This window comes from Antechinus flavipes, chromosome 3, assembly GCF_016432865.1.
Source record: "Antechinus flavipes isolate AdamAnt ecotype Samford, QLD, Australia chromosome 3, AdamAnt_v2, whole genome shotgun sequence".
Lineage (NCBI taxonomy): Eukaryota > Metazoa > Chordata > Mammalia > Dasyuromorphia > Dasyuridae > Antechinus > Antechinus flavipes.
In genome coordinates, this window is record NC_067400.1 from 235112146 (window position 1) to 235138262 (window position 26117).

General features: G+C 33.4%; 1 protein-coding gene across 2 annotated transcripts in view; it reads left to right on the top strand.

Annotated features, from left to right (window-relative positions):
* Positions 1 to 26117, top strand: part of TMEM131 (transmembrane protein 131) — a 221311-nt gene that overhangs the window by 54574 nt on the left and 140620 nt on the right. The window lies entirely within an intron of this gene.

Here is a 26117-nt window from a genome sequence, read left to right on the forward strand (position 1 = left end):
ATTATTTCATTTCTCTCTCATCTTGGCAAAATACTTAATTGGGGGGGGGGGGGCTCCCATTTCTTCAACCTAAGATAGAGAGGTTAGACAAGGTGAACTCTGAGGCCTCTTCCAGCCTTAAATCTCTGACTGTAATCCTTGTCTTCCTTGATCTTTGTAACATTTGATGCTGTTGAGTAGCATCTTCTTTCTCCTTGAATATTTTTGCATTTATTTCTCTAATGGGATTTTCTTGGTTTTCTTCATGCCTCACAGCTAGACTCCCACTTTAATAGCTTTTTGTCTCTTGACTGTGATGTTTTCTAAGTATCTTCCCTTGCATGTTTTCTCAAATTGCCCTCTCCGAGTCATCTATATGTAGAGCCTCCACTATTCCTGTTCCAAATTCATTTTCTCAAAATCTTAACCCATATTTTCAGCTGTCCCCCAGACTGTTTCATCTAGATTTCTAGTAGTGCTTCAAACTCTCTCTGAAGTCAAACTCATCTTCGTTCTCTAACTCAATTAAAATTGTCTTTCTAGTCTTTTCAAATCCTCTTATTTCTGTATATAATCTTTTTTCTCTATAGTATTACAGAATAGTTCTTTTTCCCCAAGTACTCCTATTTATCCTTCTGTTAATATCCTTTCCCATATACCATATTCCTCTTAAAATGTAATGTCTTCGCTTCCTTCATCTAAAAATGTATTTGTCTTTTAAAATAATGGCTTTAAAGCTACCTCCTTCATTAAGTTGTGTGGTTTTTTGTTTTTTACAATAGCCTCAGCCAATAATGATTTCTCTCCCATCGTCTGAAGCATTTCTTTAATTTATTTTAGCATTTATATCACATGTATGATTTTATTAGCACTTTGTTTAGTTATTATTTGTATGGACTTTCTTTCTTTTAAAAAGACATTAGTTGCCTTCCAAGAGCTTAGGATGTCTTTTTAAATACCTCTGGATTCTTCACAGTGTCCAGTACCATGTTTTATATATAGGTGGCACTCAAAAATGAGACTGGGACGATGTTGTATGTGAAAATGTGTACAAGTGAACTTCTGCCATTGATGTATTATGAATAGCAGAGAAGTTTCCTACCTCACAGAGTTATGAGAATCAAATATGGTTACATGTACAGAGCTTTGCAAACCTTAACTAAGGGCTATATTTATGATAGCTGCTGTCATTATTATCATCAATAAATTTTCTGAGTTTTTATTTTTACTTACTTAAAAACCGCATTTTGAAAACAGTAAATATGTGTCATGCTGGAATAAAAGCCTTTGTAATTTTTCTAATGTCCAAAGGAGTAACATTTCGGCTTTTAAGTATACAAGAAGAAACTGACACACCCCACAATTAGAACATAAAGTAACCTTGCCCCTCCCTACTTTAGGAATTAAGAGTTCTGTTTATAGTCAGTTTTCAGTGCCAAAAATTGTAAGAATCGACATCCTGGTGCAAGCCAGGACAGGCTTATGTGTATGTCCAGTTACTATAGGAAAAAAATATTGTACAAGAACGTTTTCTAACTTAGAGAAAAAAAGTGGAGAAAAAGATTGTTTACTTATAAAATAAAAATTCAAGAATGGAAAAATTAAAATAGGATTAGGCTAAAACAGATTTGGTTTAGTGACCTACAATCTTTTCATTTTGAAGTGCCACTGATACTTCAGTCAAAATTAAAATGCTAAACACAACGTACTCAAAATTAAAATAAGCTAAACACAACATGCTAAGACCTAAAGATAATAATAGCCTCCATTAAGCTTCATTGCGTTGTACTAGCATAAGTACTAGCATGTTATTAGCCTGAAAAAATGTTTTGGATTTTTTCTTTTTTAGATTTAAGTCTAGATTTTCAAGTTTTTCTCTTTGTGAAATGACTTAGCAATTTGTCACTTATTTAGCAAAATATTTAGAGAAGCCAAATGAGAGCCTTACATACATATTATAGTCCCCTATCCTGAGTGTTTTAGTCTTAAAATACTTTGGGAGAAAAGATAATACAGAATCAAATGGGTACTTAGAAAGAAAACTTTTGTATGGAAGATTATTTTTATATCTGAATTGAAAACTAATTATAATTCATTTAGACTGTTCATAGTAGTAAATGGATCATTATTGTCATGATAAATTTTGCATTTTTAACTTGTAGGGTCTTTTGTGTGAAACTTTATCAAATCAATGTTTCCTTTTTATTGTACTGTTAGTGTATTGCTGTTGCCCCTTAAGTTTTTTAGAATGACTTATGAAGAAAAGTTCCATTCAGACCCTCTCAGTATTATCATGCTTCAATGTATCATCTTTGAAAACAATCAACCAGGATTGCTTGAAATTATATGACAAGGTGAAATCTGGAAGACATCCAGATTCTGTACTTCCAGAAAAAAATTATTCTCCTTTTGAGTCTTTTTAAATAACAAGTTAGCAACTAAGCCATTTTTTAAGCACAATGCCTAAAAGTAGGAACTGAGACCGAGAGGTGAAAAAGTAAGACTTTTGAGTTCCCAAGTTGCAAACTTGATAACCATTAGAGATATAGAAGCAATCCAGCAGAGATGAATTCTTGATGAAGTAGAGAAAGGAAAATATACTAAGCAATAAAGAGTATTGGGATAATTAGAGAATTGGTGACAATAAATCACAGTGTGATCAGGGTTAGGCAAGTATGAGGATAGTGTTTATGTACCTGAGTTATGTGTGAAATATAACAGTGGTTTTTTTGTTATTTAAACTGAATTATAGACAAATCATAATGTCTCAGCAAACATTTTATATCATCAATATGCCAATGAAATCCTGGCATCATATTGTATGGATTCTATTAGTTGCCACATAAAGCCTGGTCATGGGTAAATCTAGTTATATGTAACCACATTACTTGATATGTGTCTACATTGTTCTGAAGACACTTTTGTATTCTGTGACAGTCTGAAATTTGCTTAACTAGCAGCATCAATTGGGCTATACATATGCTGTATTTCAAGTTATGTTTGTTTCTGGAATTGATCCAAAAGAAAGATTCTTTTCGTTTAGTAAAATTGAGAACTTTCTTCATTTGGTATAGATATAGTCTCTGGAAAAAAAGTGGCTAATAAACTGTGCTGTCATAACAGGTAGGATAGCATTTTTAAAGCAAAGCCTTTAGGCTATGAGTTTGAGGTAGTTATAAATTATAAAGGATCTTTAAGTAGCTACAATATCAAATAAGCAAAGAAAAAACTAAGTGTTTCTTTAATAACATGTAGGTATAGATGATCATCAGCAACATTATGTAAAACAGTATAGGGAATGTAATTATTCTCCATTGGTGCCTAAGTTCCTGGAAGATCTAGAAGGTCCCTTAGCATTAGGTTGCTGTTGTTGGCCCTTTGTCCCTTTGTTTTCACAGAAGATCAGTGACATCAAGAAGTCTTGGTTTGCAATGAATTGGACCCACTGGAAAAAGATTTATAGGAGGACATAGAATTTGCATTCTGTACTTTTGGAAGATGTCATTTGTGTGAATTCCTCTCATGAAACCATTGGATGTCTGTTGTTGTTTTTTCTTTAAGAAAACTTTATTACCTTTAATTTTTTGCCACTTGCATATCCCAAAGATTTTCTCCTTTACCCTTCTAGAAAGCTATCATTTGTAATATACTTTTTTTTTTAGGAAGGAGAAAAAAAGTTTAGCAAAGTTAGCCAACATACTGAAAACTGGTTATATGTGATATTCAACACTTAGAATTTGCCACTTCTGCAAAGAAGCATAGTTTACTTACATAGCTCTTACAGCTTCTTTGGGGCCAAGAATATAGTCATGATTTTACAGCATTAAAAAAAAAATTGTTGTTGTTGCTATTATTATTTCTTTAACTTCCATTGTTGTCTACTTATAGTGTATAGTTTTCCTGGTTCTGTTTTCTTCACTTTATACCAATTTTTGTATTTTCTTGTTTTTCTGAAAATTCATCATATTCTCCATTTCTTATGTTTATGTCTGGTGATGTTTTAGCCACTTTATAGAATTCCTAATTGCTTTCTAGAATGGTAGGATCAGTTCAATAGTCTACCAACAATGCATTATTGAACCGAACAACTTCTCCAACATTGACTTTCCAAATTTTTTGTTTAATCTTAGTTAATTTTCTATATGTGAAAAAGTTTTAACCTTGTAGTTCTTTTGATTTGCATTTTTCTTGTATATATAAAACCTTTCATTGATATTTTTAATATTCTTTGAATACTATTAGACAATGGGTTTTGGTTTTATTTTAATTGCACTGATTTTTTATTTGTACAAAAGCTAAAAGCTTTTAAAACTGTAATTGTCTGAATTATTTTTATGATCTTTTAATGTGTGTTGTCATAAATTTCCTCCCATTCATAAGGTTACCTTCCATTCCATTCTACTTTTTAATAGTATTGATTTTTATGTTTAGATAAATTGAATTGACTTTGGTTGTATTCCATTTCTAATACTTCATATTGTTTTGATTTCATAGTTCTAACTAGTCAGTTTGAATATACCATAGACACTTGTTTGGGAATTAATTCTTTTTTCAGTAACTTTTGTTAAAATAACAGTTTCCTAGGATGGGGAGATATAAGGGAAATGGAGGATGGGGATTCTGTTTGGCACTTGTACCTTTTTAGGGCTACCCAGTTCTCTTTTCTAGAAAAATAATTACATAGGTATGAGATATCTGTGCAGTTTATGTGCATCCTTTTTTGTTTGTTTTACTCTTTGCGTTTTGATTTTACATACATTATTTCAAAATCTTTCCCTTATATTAAACTACCAAGTCCTCCTCTTTTAAGTGATTTTTAAAAATTCAGGAAATATAGAAAATTCATTGTTCATTTATGATATCATAAATTCACCTATAATTGCCCTCTCAAAAAAGAAGGGAGGGAGGTATTAAAATTTGTGTGCTCTCTGGTTAATAGAGTTGGGTTCCTCTTCTCAGTCAATCTTTTTACCTTTTCTTTTTTTTCCGAGGCATTTGGGGGTTAAGTGACTTGCCCAGGGTCACACAGCTAGGCAGTGTTGTGTGTCTGAGGTCAGATTTGAACTCAGGTCCTCCTCACCTCAGGGCTGATGCTCTATCCACTGTGCCACCTAACTGCCCCCTCTTTTTTTTTTCTTCTTCTTTTAAACAATTCTTCACATTTCAATCTTTGCAGTTGGAAGGTTTTTGTTGTTGTTGTTGTTGTTTTCTTTTTAAATTAACTTCTTTCTCACTGAATTTACTCCCCTATTTATTCTTTATTTCCTTCTCTCTCAGTTCTTGAGCTTAATGTATTTATATATCAAATGGTAAGTGTCTGTTCCCCCAAAGTTCATTTCTTTAAGTCTTAAATACTCTGATCCCTTTCTTTAGTGCTTTGATGTTGTATCTTTTTGGACACATTTCTTGATTGTGTTGATAATATAATAAAAGGACTTAAATTTACAGGAGACCAAGCTCAGTTCTTTAGTCAATGAGTGAAAATAGAAATTTGTTCTAAGAAGTAAAGTTCCATTTATTCCTTTATATTTCTTCCTCACAAGTGGAAATGAATAGGGACCATAGAATTTTTAACCAAAACTGAGGAACGGTGTTCCTTCAAGATGAACAGTAGGTAACTGCTAAGTTTGCCTAAAAAAGAACCAAAAGCTTTTAGATCTAGACTAATTTAAAAGAACATGCTTAAAAATTTTCATTATTTCTTGTTTGCCCCTAATCAGATCACAGTGCAGGCACAAGAATTGTTGTTTATCCTTTGTTTTTAAGAGAACCATGACATCAGGGAGGTGATGCCATGACATGCAAGTAAATTGAATTTAAGGGAGGGAAGGAGGGTTATGCAAGGTCACCTGTCTCACTTTCTCCTCCAGAGCTATCTAGGGTCCAGTGACCAGATATAGATTAAGAGGACTAGAAAGAGTCTGTTGCCTTTTGAACCCATTTCCAATGTGAGTAGGTTTTGAGAACTAGAAGCCCTCCTTCCTCTTCTAATGCCTCTATGTCTATTCTTCCCTTCCTCCTCATTTGTATAACATGATTACTATTTTACCTTTATTCTGCCAATCTTTCTTTTGAGTTTATCCTGTTGTTGATGTAAATCTTAAATATTATGAAGCATACATTTTCTGTGTAGAGAGGACATTTGAAATTGCTCTTTGGTATTGGCTGTTATATATTAAATTTTCTGTTAAGTTCGGGTTTGGTTGATAGAAAGTTCTGAAAATCTGCAAGTTCATTGAATGTCTTTTTTTTTTTTTTCATTGAAAATTATAGATACTTTTGCCGGAAATGATATTTTTGGCTGTAGTCATAGTTCTTTTGCTTGTCTGCAGATATGATTCCAAGCTGGCGGTCTTTTATTATAGTTGCTTGTAAATCCTGTACAATTCTAATTGTAGCATCAATGTATTTGAATTTTTTTTTTCTTGTTTCTCTTTGATCTGGGAGTTCTGAAATTTGGCAGTAATATCCTATGTCTTTTCCATAAAGGATTTCTTCTACTTTCCCCTCATGTTCTGTCACTCTAGGACAATTTTCTAGGATTATTTCCTGCATTATTGTGTCAGGATTCTCTTTTTAGTCATAACTTTTTGGCAGTCCAGTTATTCTTATATTTTCTTCTTCTTGATCTGTTCTTCAAATGTTATTTTTTTTAATGAGTTGTTTCACATTCTATTCTATTTTCTCATTCTTTATAATCTGTTTTGTTATTTCTTGATCTCTCTTAGCTTTACTGGCTTCCCCTTGTCCAATTCTAATTTTCAAAGAATTATTTTCATTTTTGAAATTCTATACCTCCTTTTCTAGTTGATTAACTCTTCCCCCCCACCCCCCGCCCCATCATCTTGTTTTTCTTGGAGGGTTTTTATTTTTTCCTCAGTGTCTCTAATTTGATTTTTAAATTCTTTTTTTGAATTCTTCTATAAATTCTCTCTGGGCAGGGAACCATTTCATGTTACACTTTGGGGTAGAAGTTTTTTTTGTTGTTGTTTTTTAAATTTATTTAACTAAAGTATCCTCCTCTGGTGATCCCTGGTATTCCCTGTTCCCATAATAGGTTTCTTTGGTAGGATTCTTTCTTCTTTGCCAGTTCATTTTTTGTTTTTTTTTTTTTAAATAAGAGGTATTAGTGTAAGCATTTCTAATTGTGAGTGGGGGGATGGTCCCTCAAGCTTCCCTTCAGCTCTTTCCTGGTCAGAGGGAACTTCTGATCAGGAACCCCAAATCAAAAACTCTCCCCTCCTGCAAATGTCCACAATCAGCAGTGCCCCTGTCCCGCTGCCCCTGCACTTACCAAGTGTTGGTTCCTTCTCTCCCAGGAACTCTGTGGTTCCTGCTAAGGCTCCAGCCACAATCAGCTAGTCCCAAGAGATCCCCACTTGATTTTTCTGTGGAGCTAGTCCACAGGTGTCTGCACTTTAGACAGGTTAAATCCAGCCTGGGGTCTTTCTTCGGCAGTTTTGCCCTCAGGGGCAAATTTGTTCTATTTTGTGAGAAATCGAGAGAGCTTGAAATTTTTCAAGTTACTCTGCCCTCTTCCCAGAATTCTCAAAAGTTTTAAAAAGAGGTAGTAAAAATGTGATCAACTTTAGAATAACATCGCACAAGACTGCCTATTAGTCAATGGATGGTTTTCTTCCTCTGTGTAAATGATCCTAAAAAAACTATGTGTGCACACATTTATATTCAGCTGTCTAATTGAACAACTTCAGGCCTCTGTCTTAAACCTTATCTCTAAAATCTGCACTCTCTCCTATTCTTCACTTCCTACTTGCTTCTTTATTTTTTCCAGTTTGGCATGTAGTCTTGCCATTCTAATAAAGTGCTCTTTCTAAAGTTGCTACTCATCTCTTAACTGCCAGCTGATAGTATGTTATCAGTTCTTATTTTCTTTTACGAAAGCACCTTTTGACTATGTCCATCAGTGCCTTTTTTTAGATAGATCACCTCCCAGGGCTTCTCTGACATTGTTCCTCCTCTCCCCTCCTCTTTTTTTCTTCTTTCCTTCATTCTTAACCTCCTTTGAGATGATTTATCTTCTCTCTGCTTGTCCACTTTGTATCCTAAGACTTAGCCTTAGGTTGACTTCTCTATTCTCTTTTTATGCAGTCTAGAGCTTTTGCCTTGAAAATAATCTTTTTTAGTCAGATATCTTAAAACCTCCATAATCTGGCTCCAGCCTTCCTTTATAATCTTAATTTGCCTTCATTCTGTCTATTCTAGAAAAGAAGCCGATGTTGTCTTTATTGGCAACCCAAAGGAATACAGCAAGGTGGTAAATGATAAGGTGGCTATGCTAGGCTCCTTTCTTAACTAGAAAAGCTGAGAGAAGGTCTCCATAGCCCATCCTCTTCAGTCAGAGGAAGAGAAGGATCCTAGAACAGAGGGATACTGAAAGGGTGTGTTTAAGAACTGATGTGATCTTGCAGAATGATGGGATTCTATGGGCCTGGTGATGCTGATGAGGTCTAGATGATGATGTGCTTTAGAGAAGTGCCATCTAGGAAACCAGTAGATATTTGGTAGGTTTTAGATGGGGAAGGTATATAGCAAGTCAAGCTAGAGTGGGCTAGGATAAGTTTTATGTGCATTTGAAAGAAATTAAAAATTCCAAGAGGCAGAAATTAGGAGAGGAGCAATGCATTTTGAACTTGGGATAGAGCCAGTTCAAAGGCATAGATAGGGAACTTGAGTGTAGTACACGATGACATAAAGCTGTTCTTTCTACATTCTGATACTAAGCTATTAAGCAGCATTAGATTGACCAATAATGATCTGAAAACCAAATAAAACAGTTGAGCCACTAGCCAAGATGCTGCCTAATACCTCCACCATCCATAAATATTGGATAAAGGAGGAAAACAGCTTTTCTTTTCCACCAAAAAATTTAGTTTGACTATAGTTTGACAGAAGAAAACTGCTTAATCACAGACAGGTTTAAAAATTAAGTTCCATGACTCACTGACATTAATTCTGCTGTATTTTCAAGGTCAAGTTCAGTCTTGATGGGATGGGTGGGTAGATGGATGATGACAGCCTGGTATAGCTCATGGGAAGCTAGTTGTTATTTCTCACAAAGACCTCATATCTCACATTCAGTGTAGGCTAATGACACTAGATACTCAAAACTTCAAGGCCAATATTGATGTTACAAAAAGAACTGGCAAAATAGTAATAACTTGTTTAAAATAACTACTTCCCCTTCTCTTCTCTACCCCAACTCCCCTAACTTTTGAGATAGCTAGTGGATTACTCTGGTTGGAGTGCTGTCATTTGATAGTGTGGTGCTATGCTTCCAGAATGTTTCTAAAAGAAGAAAAACATGAAATACCTTTGTTTTAATGTTTTCTTTTTTAAAATGAAAATGGCCGTTAAAATAACTATTAAAATACCATCTTATCAAGCATTTTGTTTCTTTTCATTTAGCAATAAAGAGATGACTAGGATGTGCCAAAATGTTTGTGGCAGCCCTGTTTGTAGTGGCGAGAAGCTGGAAAATGAAAGGATGTCCATCAATTGGAGAATGGTTGAGTAAATTGTGGTATATGAATGTTATGGAATATAATTGTTCTGTAAAGAATGACCAGCAGGATGAATACAGAGAGGACTGGCGAGACTTACATGAACTGATGCTGAGTGAAATGAGCAGAACCAGGAGATCATTATATACCTCAATAACGATACTGTTTGAGGATGTATTCTGATGGAAGTGGATCTCTTCGATAAAGAGAGCCTTAATTGATCAAAGATGGACAGAAACAGCTACACCCAGAGAAGGAACACTGGGAAATGAATATAAGCTGCTTGCATTTTTGTTTTTCTTCCCGGGTTATTTATACCTTCTGAATTCAATTCTCCCTGTGCAACAAGAAAACTGTTCGGTTCTGCACACATATATTGTATCTAGGATATACTGTAACCCATTCAACATGTAAAGGACTGCTTGCCATCTGGGGGAAGGGGTGGAGGGAGGGAGGGGAAAAATTGGAACAGAAGTGAATGCAAGGGATAATGCTGTAAAAAATTACCCTGGCATGCGTTCTATCAATAAAAAGTTATTAAAAAAAAAAAGAGAGAGAGAGAGAGAGATGACTAGGGATCCAGTGAAATGACCTTTACTCATTCCTCATTCTTCTTGACTTCTTTGCAATTTTTGGAATTGTTAATCACTCCAGATTTTTGAATGATCTCTTCTCCTTTGGCTATTGTCACACTTTTGTACCTTTTTTGGGACCTGTCTAAATGTTTCTAAATCCCAAAATGCAAATGTATCTTGAGTCTCTGTCCTGGGTATTCTTCTCTCTCTTGATGATTTTATCAACTCTCATGGATTTAACAACCATCTTTGTGCAGTTGACTCCCAAATCCACAGGTTCATCCCTTCTCTTTCTAGTAAACTCTATTCCTAAATCTCCAATTGCCTCCTGGACATATTTGCCTAGATTTCTTTTGTTCTGATTCTGATGTCAACGCAGCACAAGAGCTCCTCCTCCTTACTCCTGCCTTCCTTCTTTCACTCCTTTCACTCCCATGCTTGCATCAAATCTGAGGCCTCCTCAAAAAAGCAACAAATATAACTAGTCTTGAGGCTACCCTAGCTACTTTCCCAGCTTGCTAGGAATTGTGCTGCTTACTGCATACCCATTTGACTTGGATTCATACTGCTTCTGGATCACCCACCTGCTAGGACCCTCTAATAACTGAGTGGAGTCCACACTTCCTGAGGCTACTTCAGGCCTGCACATAGCTGGCTTGTGCCCATGCTACTGTCTCCACAGCTGGTTAAGGCCTTCAGACTAGTGTGCCTCTGCCCTTTCTATTGCCTCACTCCTGATGCTATTTGAGCTGCTGCTTTCAGACTGAATGTCTCTGCCAACATCACTGTCTATTGCCAGGGTTGTGGGTGCCAGGATAACACTATTTTCCTATTCTGCTGCTGCCAGCACTGTCACTGTTATTCAGACTTTTCTACACTACAGTCCAGAAAACCACTGCTTTCTCCATTTTTTGGCTTTTGCTAGCTATCTGTGGTTGGAATGTTACTGCTTATGCTGCTTAGGGCTCAATCATAGAATAACTATGATTAATGGAATAACCATTAACTCTCTCCATTTTTTATAATAGCTTTTTATTTTTCAAAATATGTGCAAAGATAGTTTTTAACATTCATCCTTGCAAAGTCTTGTGTTCCAAATTTTTCTCCCTCCCTTCCCCTCTCCTCCCTCCTGTAGACAGCAAGTAATTCAATATAGGTTAAACAATGTTCAGTTCTTCTAAACATATTTCCACAAATATCATGCTGCAAAAGAAAAATTAGATCAAAAAAATGAGAAAGAAAACAAGGCACAAGCAAACAACAATAAAAAGAATGAGAATGTTATGTTGTGGTCCATCCTCAGCCCCCACAGTCCTCTGTCTGGGTGCAGATGGCTCTCTTCATCACAAGATCACTGGAACTGGCCTGAATCATCTCATTGTTGAAGAGAGTCACATACATCAGAATTGATCCTTGTTTAGTCTTGTTGTTGCTGTGTACAATGATTTCCTGGTTCTGCTCATCTCACTCAGCATCAGTTCATGTAAGTCTCTCCAATCCTCTCTGTATTCATCCTGGTCATTTCTTACAGAACAATAATATTCCATAACATTCATATACCACATTTACTCAACCATTCTCCAATTAATGGACATCCATTCAGTTTCCAGTTTCTTGCCACTATGAAAGGACTGCTATAAATATTTTTGCACATGGGGATCCCTTTCCCTCCTTTAAGATCTCTTTGGGATATAAGTACTGTAGTCACTGCTACATCAAAAGTTATGTACAGTTTGATAGCCCTTTGGGCATAAGAACTCATCTTTTCTTCTAAGCATCTTTATTTTTGTGACACCATTCTTTTAGTCACCAAAGTTTTATATAGTAGTTATTTTTTACCCTTCCCTCTCTCCCTAAATCCACTCAAGTTTTGTTAGTTCTACCTTTACAACATCTCTGTCATCCTTTTCTTTCTGTTCATGCCACCCTAATTTGATCCCTCTTCCTTGGACTGTTGGTATAAATAGCCATGTAATCGATCAACTCAGTTTTTCTCCTCACCATTCTATCCTCCACATGGCTATCAAATTGTTATTCCTTAAGTACAGGAATTACTGTCCCTCTTGTAACTCTTTTTTGGCTTCTAGGATAAAATGCAAACTTCTCAGTTTGCTTCATAAAACCTATCACAATCAGACTGTATTATCTTTCCAAGCTTACTCCACCTTGTGCACCCTAAGTTGTAGTCAAATTGAACCCCATTATGTGACATACCATCTTAACCTCTCTGCCTCTTGAAACACAGCCCAGACACTACTTCCCATAAGATATCTTTATAGATTTTCCCAAATACTTGTGCTCTTCCACTTCCACTTACATTTATCTTATATAAAGGGGTGGGTGTGTGTAGGTGTGTGTGTTGTTTCCTTCAGTGGAGTTTAAGTCCTTTTAAATTATCCTTGTTTATTCACAGAGTGAGATAAGAAATAAGTTTACACTAGGTGAGAATATTTAAAGAGTTTCAGAATAACTGTAACTTACTTAATAAAAACATCTTAGTATATAAAATATCTGTCTATCCAGAAACTTCATTTATATGATTATTTTAGTCAATTATTTATTGCTCCATTTTTTATTTATACTTTACTCACTTTAAAACTATAGTTGAAGGAAATAGTATTCTATTAAATACAACATTGCTCTAAAATTAGATTATTTTAATATTGTTCATGATTCAAACATTTTTGGGAGGTATGTGTGTGTTGTGTTTTGTTTGTTTTGGGTTTTTTGCTGAGGCAATTGGGGTTAAGTGACTTGCCCAGGATCACACAGCTAGGAAGTGTTAAGGGTCTGAGGCCAGATTTTGAACTCCGGTTCTCCTGACTTCAGCACTGGTGCTCTATTTGACTGCACCATCTAACTGTTCCAAAAACTTTTTTTTTTTGATACAAGTAAATTTATTTTTGTGAAAATAGATATGAGACTTGATTCTGTTGGAGTGGATTCTATAAAATTATCATTTGTTTAAAATTACCATAAAAATAGTAAATTTCATGGGGCAGCTAGTTGGTGCAGTCGATAGAGCACCAGTTCTGAAGTCTGGAACACCGTAGTTCAAAATCGGGTCTCAGATACTTAACACTGCCTACCTATGTGACCCTGGGCAAGTCACTTAACCCCAATTGCCTCAGCAAAAAAGAAAGAAAGAATAAAGTTGAGAAGTAGGACTCAGGCATAGGTCTTCTGATTCTTAGTATAGTGATTTTTCTAATAAGCCGTAGCATTACTACTTATTGCTCTGACTGGACAATTTTGATAGTAGTAAAATTAGGTAGTATGTCAAAACAAATTCAGGGAAAAAAATTTAGAAAAAATATTCTTAAGTTCTTGGTAAATATTATCAGTTTTGTAGTATGGGGTTTTCCCTCTACACATTCTCTTCCCCTCTTCTGCCATATAAATCTTATGAACTTTTTAAAGGCTTATAATAATTTAATTTTGTTTTTTAAAAAAGCACATCAATATGAAGGATGCCTTACAACAAAGGTGGTCAGGCTGCTTAATTACTTTTGATTTCTTTGTCAGAGAATTTTTCTGTATGGCCATTGTCAGTCCAAAACACACTAAAAATACTACATTAGTGTTATTTATGTAAGAAACAATGATATTTTATAAAACTGTAATTTTTCAATTCTTGCATATGACTTATTAAATGTTCTTATTTAATTTTATGCTGGGCAATTTTGTACTACAGAATTAAGTTGTACTTGGGAAGAGCTCCCAAGATTCAAAATATTCATTCTTTAAAGGAAGGAAGAGAGAGTTATGACAGTCTCTTTGGAGATAAGTCAAAGTATCCCAAGTAGCCAAGATGATACCTTTGAAATTGACATTGAAAGTCAGGAAAATAAAAGAAAAGAGAATTTTTGTAGGAGTAGTATGAAGTTGAGAATTATCTGGAAATGTGTAAAAATCTTCACATTTCCATGTATTTCTGCTTATGTGTTTTAAAATTCACATTCATTTCTTATTATAATGGTGATTTAATAATACTTCTCTCCCTTCCTTTAAAGTTCCGTTGTGAAACTTCATGTTATGGAAGTGACCCTGGGTTCTTAAATGTTGTATCAGTGGAATATAAGCTCTGGCAAATCATGACAATCAAGAAAGGATTCAGGTATGGGCCTAGCAACCTGGCTGTTGTCCAAGGATTACCTTATCCCAAATGGGAAAAACTTATCAGCCGAACATAGGGTGGGTGGGTTTTTCTGGTCACAACAAATTATTAGGAGAGTCTGCACGATGGTAATTTGCAGTCTTATTCCAATGAAGTTTTATTTCCCTTACCAATGAAATCACAAGATCTATTAAGGTCATTTCAGAATACCTTTTTTCTTTTTCTTTCTTTTTAAAGGCTGTTATTCTGCACATAATCTAATTTTTATTCAAATGTTTTGTCAGGATAAACATGTCTCCACAAATATCCAGATTTATCAACAAGAGATATTCCCCAAAAGCAGTAAAGCAAAGTCACTTCATCCTGTGATTGTGACTGAAAAATACACCATTTTCTTGGGCAATATGCGGTGGGCATAAAAAGCTAGCTTTTGAATCAGGAAAATCTAGGTTCCAAAAATAGGGAATAGTCTAATTACTTTGAAGAATAGTCCTTCATTTTTGTTTCTTCTCCATAAAAAATGTCATCGTTTTTCTTTTGGAGAAGGAGAATAACAATGCTGTATTTATTAGTATGTTGATTCTAGAGCTACTATGTATCAAAAATGGGTTGCAGAACCCAGTACTTATTATATCCATCAGAATAAAAGAAAAATGGTTTTCATAAAGCTTTGATAACACTGATTTGATTTTTGCTAACAATTTTCAGGTTGTCGTATTTCTGATACTGCATACCTCAATATAACCTCCTGCTTAAAAAAGGAATTTAGATTGTTCTCTTCAATTCCAAGCACATTCCTCTTGTTTGGAAAAGTTATGTTAGCTTCTAACAGATTGAAGGCTTCTCATAACCTCTACAAAAAAGAGAAAGGATCTTCATTTCAGCTATAGTCAAGAAATACTTTACCATGTCAAAAAAGTTGTCAAAATTTTATGAAAAGAAATTTCAACATTGTCCTATAAGCTAGTAAAAATTTTAATACATACCTTCATGTAATATTTGTGTAAAGGAAATAGACTGCCTGCTATTCTCTAGTTATGTATACTTAAAAAATAAAAAGAGAGACAGGTTTTTGATTTAGGGTCTTCCATGCCTGAATTTCATCAATTTTGCAAATAGATTGAAAGGAAAGTGTGAAGAAGTGGCATTAAAGGTGATCTAAGACAGAGACTTATATGCCTAATGGATTTTTCACTACCTACCTAGAAAAGGTCATTCTCTATCACATTGCCCCTGGAAACAATGTCTTCATACTTTCAGAATATGAAAATCATTATAGAGTATTTTTTGAAAAAGAGCCCAAATTCTCTAGGAAGAGGGAAAGAATACTTGGACCTTGAAAGGAAATGTTTGTTAAAAATTATCATAAAATTGAACTGTACAACTTTATTGCATTAAAATTTTAATGGAATCCATTGATTTCATTTTCTCTAGTGGATTGATTGCTTTTTCATTAAAAAAATTAGAAATGTTAGAAATACTATAAGTTACTACCGTAACTTTAGGCTCCAATGGCTTTTTTGGAAGAATTGGGGTCAGCTAGGTGGTGCAGCAGATAGAGCAGCAGCTCTGAAGTCAGGACAATCTGAGTTCAAATTTGGCTTTAGACCCTTAACACTTCCTAGCTGTGTGACTCTGGGCAAATCACTTAACCACAATTGCCTCAGTCAGTCAATCAAGCAATAGATAAACAAACAAATAAACAAATGAAAAGAAGAAAAACTATCAATTGGAAAAGAGGTTGGGAAGAAAACTAAATTTACTGGTCACCCCCTGAAAGATATTGCAAATTTAAAACACGAAAGAATGTCATAGCCAAAATCTGGAACTTCTACTTCAAAGAAAATACTTCCTGTAGCTAGGGGAAAAAATCATGCTACAGTAAGGAACAACAGTTAGTAAAACAAAATAATATTGTAATTACTGTTAGGAAAAGAAAATCTTGGTGTATATGCCATTATAAAACAGAAGAGAAAAAGGATCATAGAACCCAGAAAAAAATTATGCATTTGGGGTGAAATGATATATTGGTCATCTCGTTAGCATAAGCTAATTTTTTGGTCCTGGCAAAGAAATCATTGAACAAATGGGCGCATGCCATTTGGTGTAGAAATACATTCTGTTGAGAAGGGATATTAGCTAGGGACAGGAAGATAAAGTTAAGGCAAAACACACTTCAGTTTTGGAGGGTAGGTTGTGAAGTAGGAGATTGAAAAAAAAAATCGAGCCATTAATCAGGGTATGAGCTAATTGAGCAGAAAAGAGTATTAGAGTAAAATCAGACCACTTCAATTATAGATTACTAATATTGTTTCTGTTTTCTTTTATTCCCTTTTACCTTCCTCTTTATAAAGAATCAGGGACAAAGAGTAAAAAAATAATAATAATTAAAGCATAACAGTCATAACTTTGAAAATAAATGAGAGAAACTCATACATAAACCTTTGGGAGGATAGCAAATTGGATTAAACAAAATTTACCAAAGAAGGCATTTAGGAAAAACCTTGCCAATAGAGAAAACTGGGGGGAAATTCATAACCCAAAGGAGACCTTATTACAATAATTTTAAATAGAATAAAAAGATATAATGAGGGAAAATAGTGTAACCACAAGACCCACAAAACCAATAATGGATAAACTTAAATTCCTCTATCATGATTTAGAAAATCACAAGTAATTAAAGGATGGAAATCAGATTATATAAGATAGTAAAAACAATGTTAAATAATGGAAAAAACCCTCCAAGATTTTGCAGCAAAGGTCAGATTTGAAAGATTGAATATAAGAACAAAATAAAAGAATACTGAAAGGAGACTTCTTATCAAGTCAGTTGACTTTGAAGATAGAAATGAGTTGATTTAATGTTAAGAAAATGTCAGAATGCTATACCTCAAGCCATTATATTAAAGTTTAAAACTATTTAAATGTTTAAAATGTAAAAATTATGTAAAATCATAAAGACTATAAATTATACCAAGTATAAATTATCATAATTACTAATAATTTTAAAAAGAGAAGAAATTTCAAGATCAACTTACCCAGAAATGTCACAGTCAGATTAGAGGACTTTGCATAACAAATCTTGCAACCAGCTAGATCCTTCACATGTAAAGAAAGGATGGCATAAATTATTTCTATGAGAAATTAAATGAAGGGTTTTTGAATAATCCAAATAGCAAAAAAATGAGAAATTTTTAAAATAAATTTTAAATGGTCTATGCTCTCTAATTATACTATTAAATCAAAATGGATTTTTTAGCAAAAGCAAGAAATTCAGATTATTTCTAATGAAATAGTTCAGGTAAACTGGTGAATAGCCAAAATTCATGAAATACAAGAAATTTAAGATCATGTAGCATGAAAAGTAAATAAATCATTGCTTCAAAGATGAGATGATTTTTGTCTTAAAAGTTCTTCAGGCAGAGCTTTAGGAATTAGAACAATAGACACTTAGGAGAGAAGAAAAACACTTTGGAAGTTTTAAAAATAGGATATTATAAATGAGTTATTCAAATAAAAAGAAAGAAAAAAGAGAAATAGTGAGCATCCAGAAAGTCTTACCTGAAATGAGCCAAAGAAAAATAGTTTTCCCTTTTAGATGCTTACTTTGTTCTAGAGTCATTAAGAGAACAAAGGAGGAACATTCAAGGCCAAAGTCCATGAATCAATGGAAAAAATAATCTTTTTGGTGTGGTGGAATAAGGTGGGGACAAAGTTAATTGGTCTGTGGTATTAGTGCTGGGGAGTTCAAATGAAAACAGTCATCTTACATAGAGATAGCTTTAACAAACTTTATTCCTCACAAGGTAAGGAGGAAAATTGCACAAGGGATAGTCGCATTGTTTGGTCTATGAGTCTTCTGGGGGAGAGTGTATTTACTGCAAACCTTATTTTGCTGTTGAGAACAAACAAGTCTAATAATAATGGGAGACTACCCTTTTATCTATTGCAAAAGTTTCCAGTGCAGCCTTGTAACACAACTGATTACAGCCCAAACTAGATAAAAATATAATTAGAAAGCATTTAGCATAATAAATAACACAAAAATTACTGTTAAAAACTACCAAAATGCAACTTTCAGGGGTAGGGGGGAGGCGGAGAGGGAGTGTATGTATGGATTAGTATCTCTTTTTTATAGAGTAGTGGTTCTGTTTCTATTTGAGTTTGATATCACTAATCTTTAGGAAAAATAAAATAGAAACTATTTTCTAAATTCCCTAATCAAGAAAGAAGAATGTGTAATGAGGCAAAGAAAATTAGGGAACTTAATCTTGACATTACCATTCAAGCAAAAGACCAAAAAGAGGCTGGGGCCCTATCAATTAAACTTTTTCACCTGTCCACAGTGATCTTAGTCTGAAGAAATCTTGAATATGCATCTCATTTATCAAATATATTGTCTGGAGTTCAAAGGAATAGAATGAATGAATGATCAGATAGTAAGAAGCAGATCTTGGATATCCGGCTCCAAATCTAGTATTCATTTCACCACAGTACTTTAGTGTCTTCCTAATGAGTTAGTATTTATGGGAAAGGGACGTCATAGATGAATGCCAGAGATGAGAAAAGGAGAAATAGTGTTGGAGGAAAGTCCAGAATTATGCACTTATATGGGAGAGTAAAGAAGTCATACCATTTATGAAAGTCATTGAGGAAGGAAATATTCACGTACAGAGCGCATGAAGGAGACAAGAACTACAAGAGGAATTTTTGAAGTTCTCTAGTCTAGTCCTCTTTTCACAGATGAGGAAATTGAGACCCAGTGAGAAGTTATTTGCCCAAAATCACATAGTCAGTCGCTGACCTTCAAAACCACCACTTCTGAATCTAAATTCTGTGCCCTTTCTACTGTATTACACTTCTTCCCAGGGCAAAAAGAATTTAAGTTCTTTCATAACTGACATCTGTGGTAGATATTCAGATAGTATTTATGGCTGATTGGATAATATTGCTAACAGATTGATGTGAAGAATACAAGATGTCAGAGGTGTCTAATTGTAATGTATAATTTCTGGAAGGAAGAAGAAATTAATTTGGAAATGAATTTAATTAATAAATTGATACTTTTTTGAAAGCCAACGCCACACATAAATGTGATTGATACTAAGTAATAGAGAAATTGTGTACAAGAACACAGGCAATTCTTACCTGGCCTGGGAAAGGGAAGGGTTAAAAAAATAATCTGGGTTTGTATTGTGATAGTGAGGGTTCTATGGGAAAGATATTGGCATTAGATTAGGGTAAGAAAAACCACAAAGACTAATTCTAATTTAAAAAAAGGAAAAATAAAATTGAAAATGATGAAGAAAGAAATAAATTTAATCATAACTTCTTCCTTTCCCAGAGTATGATCACATATAACAAATAATTGTTTTTCCAAAGGACATAAAAATAAAAAGGAAAAAGATGAACATAATTCATATATATTGACGATTGTACAATTAGCAGTCAAAACAAACTGATTATATAGTTAGCTGTATGCCAGGTGTATATTGAAAAAAATCTGAAAACAGGAAATATGACACTTGTAGACCTCCTCTTTTTACAAGATTATAGGAGTGTGTTCCCATCTCTCTCCTTTTTTGATGTGCTTGTTCTTTATAATCTTGCAACATTCACTTTTTTTTTGGGGGGGGGTCTTTTTTTTTTTATATACAGTGACACACTGTTGTTATTATTGCATGTATTGTTTTATATTACATTGTCTAAATTTTCCTATGTAGCTGTTAGCTAATTTGATCAAAATACAGAGAAAGGAAGAACAAATTGTTTTTAAAAATGAATTTACAATGAATAAAGTTGATTTGCTTAGAAAATCAGTGGAGAAATTAACTGAGAAAAAAAACTAAAGCAAGGTAGCAGGAAATCCATCAGGACTTCTGCAAATTACTAATAGAAACTGCAAGGAATAAAATAAAAAGTGATGTTAATTTAGAAATAACAATGCATAAAATATATGGAAGTTAATTTACTAAGTCACATATTTATATATATAAGAAGGCTTTATAGATATAAGAAATAAATAATTAAGAAGATTTCTGTTTTCTTGACTAGACCAGGCACACTTATTTGAAGTACTACTAAAATTTATTTTCATCTTCACTGGTATGCCAAACTACCAAGAGATTGCAAAATGACATTTCTACAGATAAACAAAAAGACAAATATTTTAAGGTAAATATCCCTGTCTTTTTCTTTAAAAAAAAAAAAAATGATTGAATAGAAGCCAATGCTATGACATCCTAGATTATTAATCTGTAATTTCCAAAGCTGTAGAAAAATGTAGACTGGTAGATTAATAAGCAGTATCTAGAAGCAGACAAGACAAACTTAGGCACAGAAACCACTGGGGTGAAGGGAATCCAACAAGACTCTTGTAATCACTCAAAGACAGTCAACTAGATAGTCTGAAATAATCACATTTCAATAGTTGGACGCCAAATAAATGATTTAAAGAAAAAGCAACAAAATAAACAAAATACTAGAGGAAATGGTATGTTTCTCAATTTTCATACTTGTCATGAAGTGGGAAAATTTACAGTCAGAAAAGTAACATTTTATATAAACAAAACAATGAAGGTTAGAATAAGAAAAGTACTTTCTTTTCTCAAATTTTAGATCCAAATTTTCTAAGAAATTGACACCATGTATAAAGCCTAAATTGCTTTTCAATAGATAGTCAAAGAATAAGAACTGATAATTTTTAAAAAGATGCAAATTACTATCAACTGTGTGAAAAAAATTCTCTGACTTACGGATAAGAGAAACACAAACAAGACTGAGCTATTACTTTTCATGACTAAACTGTTCATATTCTTTGACCCAGTGACCCTACTGTGTGGTTCACATAACTCAAAAAAGTAGAAACAAATGTCTCATATATTGTTATTTAATCATATCCAATTCTTCATGCCCTCATGGACCATTCTGTCCTCCCCTATCTCTCAGTCTATCAGTTCCTGTGACATTCTCTTTCCATTTTATCCTCTGCTGTCCTTTCTCCCTTCAATATTTCCTAATACCATGATCTTTTCCAGTATGCCTCATATATGCCAAAATATTTGTTATAGCACTACAAAAATATGAACTCAAATTATGTATTCAACAATAGAGGAATTGCTGAATAAACTACACTATATAATTGAACATTATATTGTGCCATGAGGTTTGACATGTATGAACTAATGTGGAAAGATAAAAACAAAACCAGAAAAAAAAAATTAATGTAATTATAATGCAGTCAACAGAGATAAGTACTAAAACACAAGATTCCTCCCAATGTTGTTTCTAATGTTGGGTCTAGTTTACTCTGAGCCAAATTTTTTCTAAAGAAATGTTGAACTGTGATAGTGTAATATGTACCTGTACTCTAGTTCCAATTTTGTTAAGTGGTTTTGCTTAACTGTTTAAAAGAGGTGAACCCTAGTAGAAGATAGAAATGTTTATTTGTAAATGATTACTTCAAAATTTGCTTAAAAGAAAAACATGAGTAAACTCTGAAAAATGAATTCTATCTGTTATTTATTAACAGTACTGTCTTGGGGATGTTGTTTAGGTTCTCTGAATCTTTATTATAGTTTACTTTTTCCATATTTTTACAGGATTGATCTGAGCATCACTGAGATGAGTAGGACAGATAATTGTGTGTGAATATATGTACATGTGTTTTATAGACATAAAAAACACAAGTCTTCATTTTAAATTTGTGATCTACAAGTAAATTGGAATATTTTGTGCCTTTCTAACGTATATATAATGGAAAGTCTGACCAACTTTTTAAATTTAAAAAATAATTTACTTGCTCAGTTCTTGAAAGATTTAGAAATATTCCCATGCTATTATGAAACATTTCCTCTTTAGCCAAAAGACAATGCTATAATGATCACAACAATCTAGATAGTCCTACTAATGATCCAGATTTTAACCCTTGCATGTACTTCTGTCCTATAGGATTCTTGTCCACATCCTCTGGAAATCTTCCAAGGACATCATCTGGCATTTACTTAGTTTTAGAGGGTTTTCCTATTTCTCTTTATATTTCATGGTACCATTGAAACATTTGAAGTCTTCTTATTAATTATCCCTACCACTGACTATATGACTAGGCCATTTAAAAATATTTATGTTCTTAGGTTTCTCTGACTTTCTTTGCTATGTTTCTCATACAATTCTTTTTTTGGTGAGGTGTTGCAAACTATGCATATTTATTATGCACCTCTATTTCCTTTTTTGGTAACATTCAACTTTATTTGGGAGTGAGGGAATATTGTAGTACTCCATGATTTTCAGCCCTCTACCATTGTGAGAAAATAGTGTTTAAAAAAAAGATGAGCCTTCATATCAGGGGAAAGCTTGGTGTCATAAGGGAGAACAAAATTTTGTAAAGGTAATCCAGCTTTCTTTCCTCCTCTTATTTAATATCAAACCTATGTTATGCCTACTCATTGTTTGAGATACAGATATTAATGGTTCAGACCTATGGGTCTTCATATCAATGGCTGGACCAGTGAGCATTTTTCAAAAAACATTTTTTTTCTCCTAGTATGGATGACTACACCAAACTCTTTCATGATTATAAATTTCATTTGGGAGGATTGGTGTATTTAGTAGTTATCTTCATAAAAGGTCATTTGGATAAGTTCAGTCATCCACGAATTTCTCTTTAATTTTAACACCATGTGAAACAGAGGTTTATAAGTGTATAAATGGACTTACAGATATCAGATATAGAGTTGGAAAGGATCTTAGAAATCATCTATCTAATACAAGCCTTCTATTTGTTGCTGTTCAATGATTTCATTTGCATTCAACTCTTGGTAAACCAATTTGAGGTTTCTTGATAGACATAGTAAAGTCATTTACCATTTTCCAGCTCATTTTACAGATGTAGAACTGAGGCAAACAGAGTTCAGTGACTTGTGCAACGTCGCACAGCTAGTGCAGTTTTGAACTCAGTTAGATGAGACTACCTAATTCCAAGGCTGACATTCTATCCACTGTGCCACTTAGCTGCCCTCTTATTTTTTAAATAAGGAAATTAAGGCTTTCAGAGCTTTAGTAACTTCCCAAGAAACAAGTATGAAGAGTTAGAATTGGAGTGTTTAACCTAGAGCAACACCTTATTTCTTCTTTATTATGCTACTTCTCATGTCTATTGTGATACTGACAAAGAATAGTGTTGCATACTGCAATGTATACATGTTGCTTCCCTTTTTTTAATGTTTCCCTGATAGGAATAGAGGGCAGTTGAACAAAATAATTTATCATCTATAATTTTCAAAGAATTTTTTTATGATTTTAGCATGCATTTGAGGTATTGCAGAAGGCAGAATCTTTTAATAGTCTATTAAATGGAATTTTATAGTAAAGAAAAAAACAAGGATAGTGGGATCTTGTTCTTTTTACTCCTTTTAGTCATTTATATAAGTGAAAACATGGTTTGCTATAGAATATTATATATGAAAGATTGATACTTCTTTCTCAAACCTATATTAAGAATTCCCTCCCTACTTTTGTCCTCGTGCAGATTTAATTTTTTGTATTTTGTATAACCATTTTCCCCTCTCTTTTTTGGTAGCAATACTCAAATGGATCTGTATATTCCTTCCAGTGATACAGATGGCAAATTATCTATATCTGCCCAACTTGTGCTACTCTTTTTCGTGTATCCTTATACATAAATTTGCCACAAGGATCCATCCAATTTGAAGGATTTCTCCCAACTTTTTGATGTCCTACATTCTTTGAAATTGTCTTGAAAATGGGTTTCTTGGTGCCCTCAAAATTTTGTTTTGATTTACAATACTTGGTTTAATATATAGCTATTCTCTTACTTTTGTTTGCTTTAGTTGTTTCTACTTCTACTGATATATTACTTTATATAGTATATTAGGACCTGTACTCATTTCAAAAAACAGTGGTTCCATAGTCATTGATAGTAGAATAAGTTTTTTATAAAGATCTTCAGACAGCTTTTACATACTTAATTTCCAAATGTCCTTGGGAGATGGTATTGCTTAGTTCAGCTTCTTGCCAAGCTTTCCATAAATTTCTACTTTGTGTCTGCTGTTTCTTGCTATTTTCTGAATCAAACTGTAGTTAGAACCATTGAGTTCTTTCTTAAGAATTTATGAATTAGTTTATATGCAAAACTACTTTTATCTTTGACTCTCATATCTTTCTGTTGCTTGACTTAGTGGCTAAATTTCTCAGTCTCCTCATATCAATTAACTTATACATATTACAATTTCCTATGGAAGTTTAATTACTATTTGTATTTGTTCTTTCCCCCCTCTCCCCATTTTTCATCATTGCTTGTTTATTGGTTTATGCATACATTTTCTTCTCACTTTTTAAATTCTTATTCTTATTTTTATTTTCCCTTTAGTAAGTTAGTGATCTGACCACAATAAAAACTAAGTTTCTTGTTAAAAATCTGTCCACTTTTTACGATCTTATTTGGTACTCAGTATATACAATACTACCAGCTTTTATACTATACAATATTCATGTTGACATATAGATGTAAGTTTTCTGTATAATTTATACTCTTGGTTTTTTAACTATTGAATATTTTTTTATTCCCCCCCCCCCTTTTTTAGCCAACCTTTGCTTTAAAGTCACTAAAATTAAAGTACATGCTGATTTGATGTGAAGGTTCTTAATATTCTTACAGACTTTCTTTTGCTCATCATCTGCAATAGATGCTGGGACAATAAACTAGTTATTTTCATGGTGGTCTCTTTGCAGATGCTTACAGCAACATGAGGACGACCAAGTGACCTCTGAAAGTGTTGTTACTTGTAGATGCTTACAGCAACATGAGGACAACCAAGTGGCCTCTGAAAGTGTTGTTATTTTGGACATATGATAAAACCAACTCTTTGCCAAGATTTTTTGGTTTTTGGTTTTTGGTTTTTTTTTGATCCAGAGAGCTTGTGATCTTTTCCCCCCATATAGTTGAAATTTCATTCTAGCTTCATTTTCTTTAACCCCGCCTCCCCAAAAATGCCTTTTTTTTTTTACACTGCTTAAACATCCCTCTATAACCCTCTCCCCATTCTCCCAGAAACCATTTAACAAAGATTTTTTTTTTTAAGTAGAAGAAAAAAGCAACCAGAAAAACATTTCAATACTCTGAAAAACTATTTAATGTTCCACATTCATGGAACTTCCACTTTGACAAAGAAGTAAAAGGACATGTCTTCATGTATCTTCTCTTTGGGGCCATGCTTCTTTGTAATTTTCTAATATTCACTTTCAGTTCTTTTATGGTTCTGTTTACATTATTTTAATGATTGTGTATGTTGTTTTCTTGGCTCTGGGTTTTTTTGTTTGTTTTAGTTTGAATAAGTTTATATAAATCTTTCCATGCTTCTCAATATTCAGCATAGTTTTTATTTCTTATAACAGAGTAATATTTATTCTCCAATCTCTAGACTTGTCCTTTGTTTCCAGTTCTTTGCTATCACCAAAAATGCTTACTAGTTTTATTTTCAGTGATATTATCAAGACTAATTCTGCTTTAATTCGTTCAGGAAAACACTCAATTATTGGCTTCTGGACAAGGATCTCACTTTGGTGTACTAGCGGTTTAATGTTTGTAGATGGTCAAAAAAAGCAGGGGGAGTGGGGATTATTATCCTTTACTTCCTTTTCTGTCATCAGAATTGGAAGTTGGCAGCATAAGATGAAGGATAGTTCTTGTAACTTTCTTTGTTTCATAGGTTGTCATTTCCAAAATTAAGAAATTCATATAAAATTAGTCATTACTGATTAAGCCTAACTGGTAGAAAGTTAAAGTTAAAGCTGCTTATTATTGAGGTTATTATTAGACTAGTCATTTGATTTTATTAAATGATTACAAACTGAATTTTTATATTCTGATGTTGAACTATCAAATAAAATCCATATTTAGAATACAAG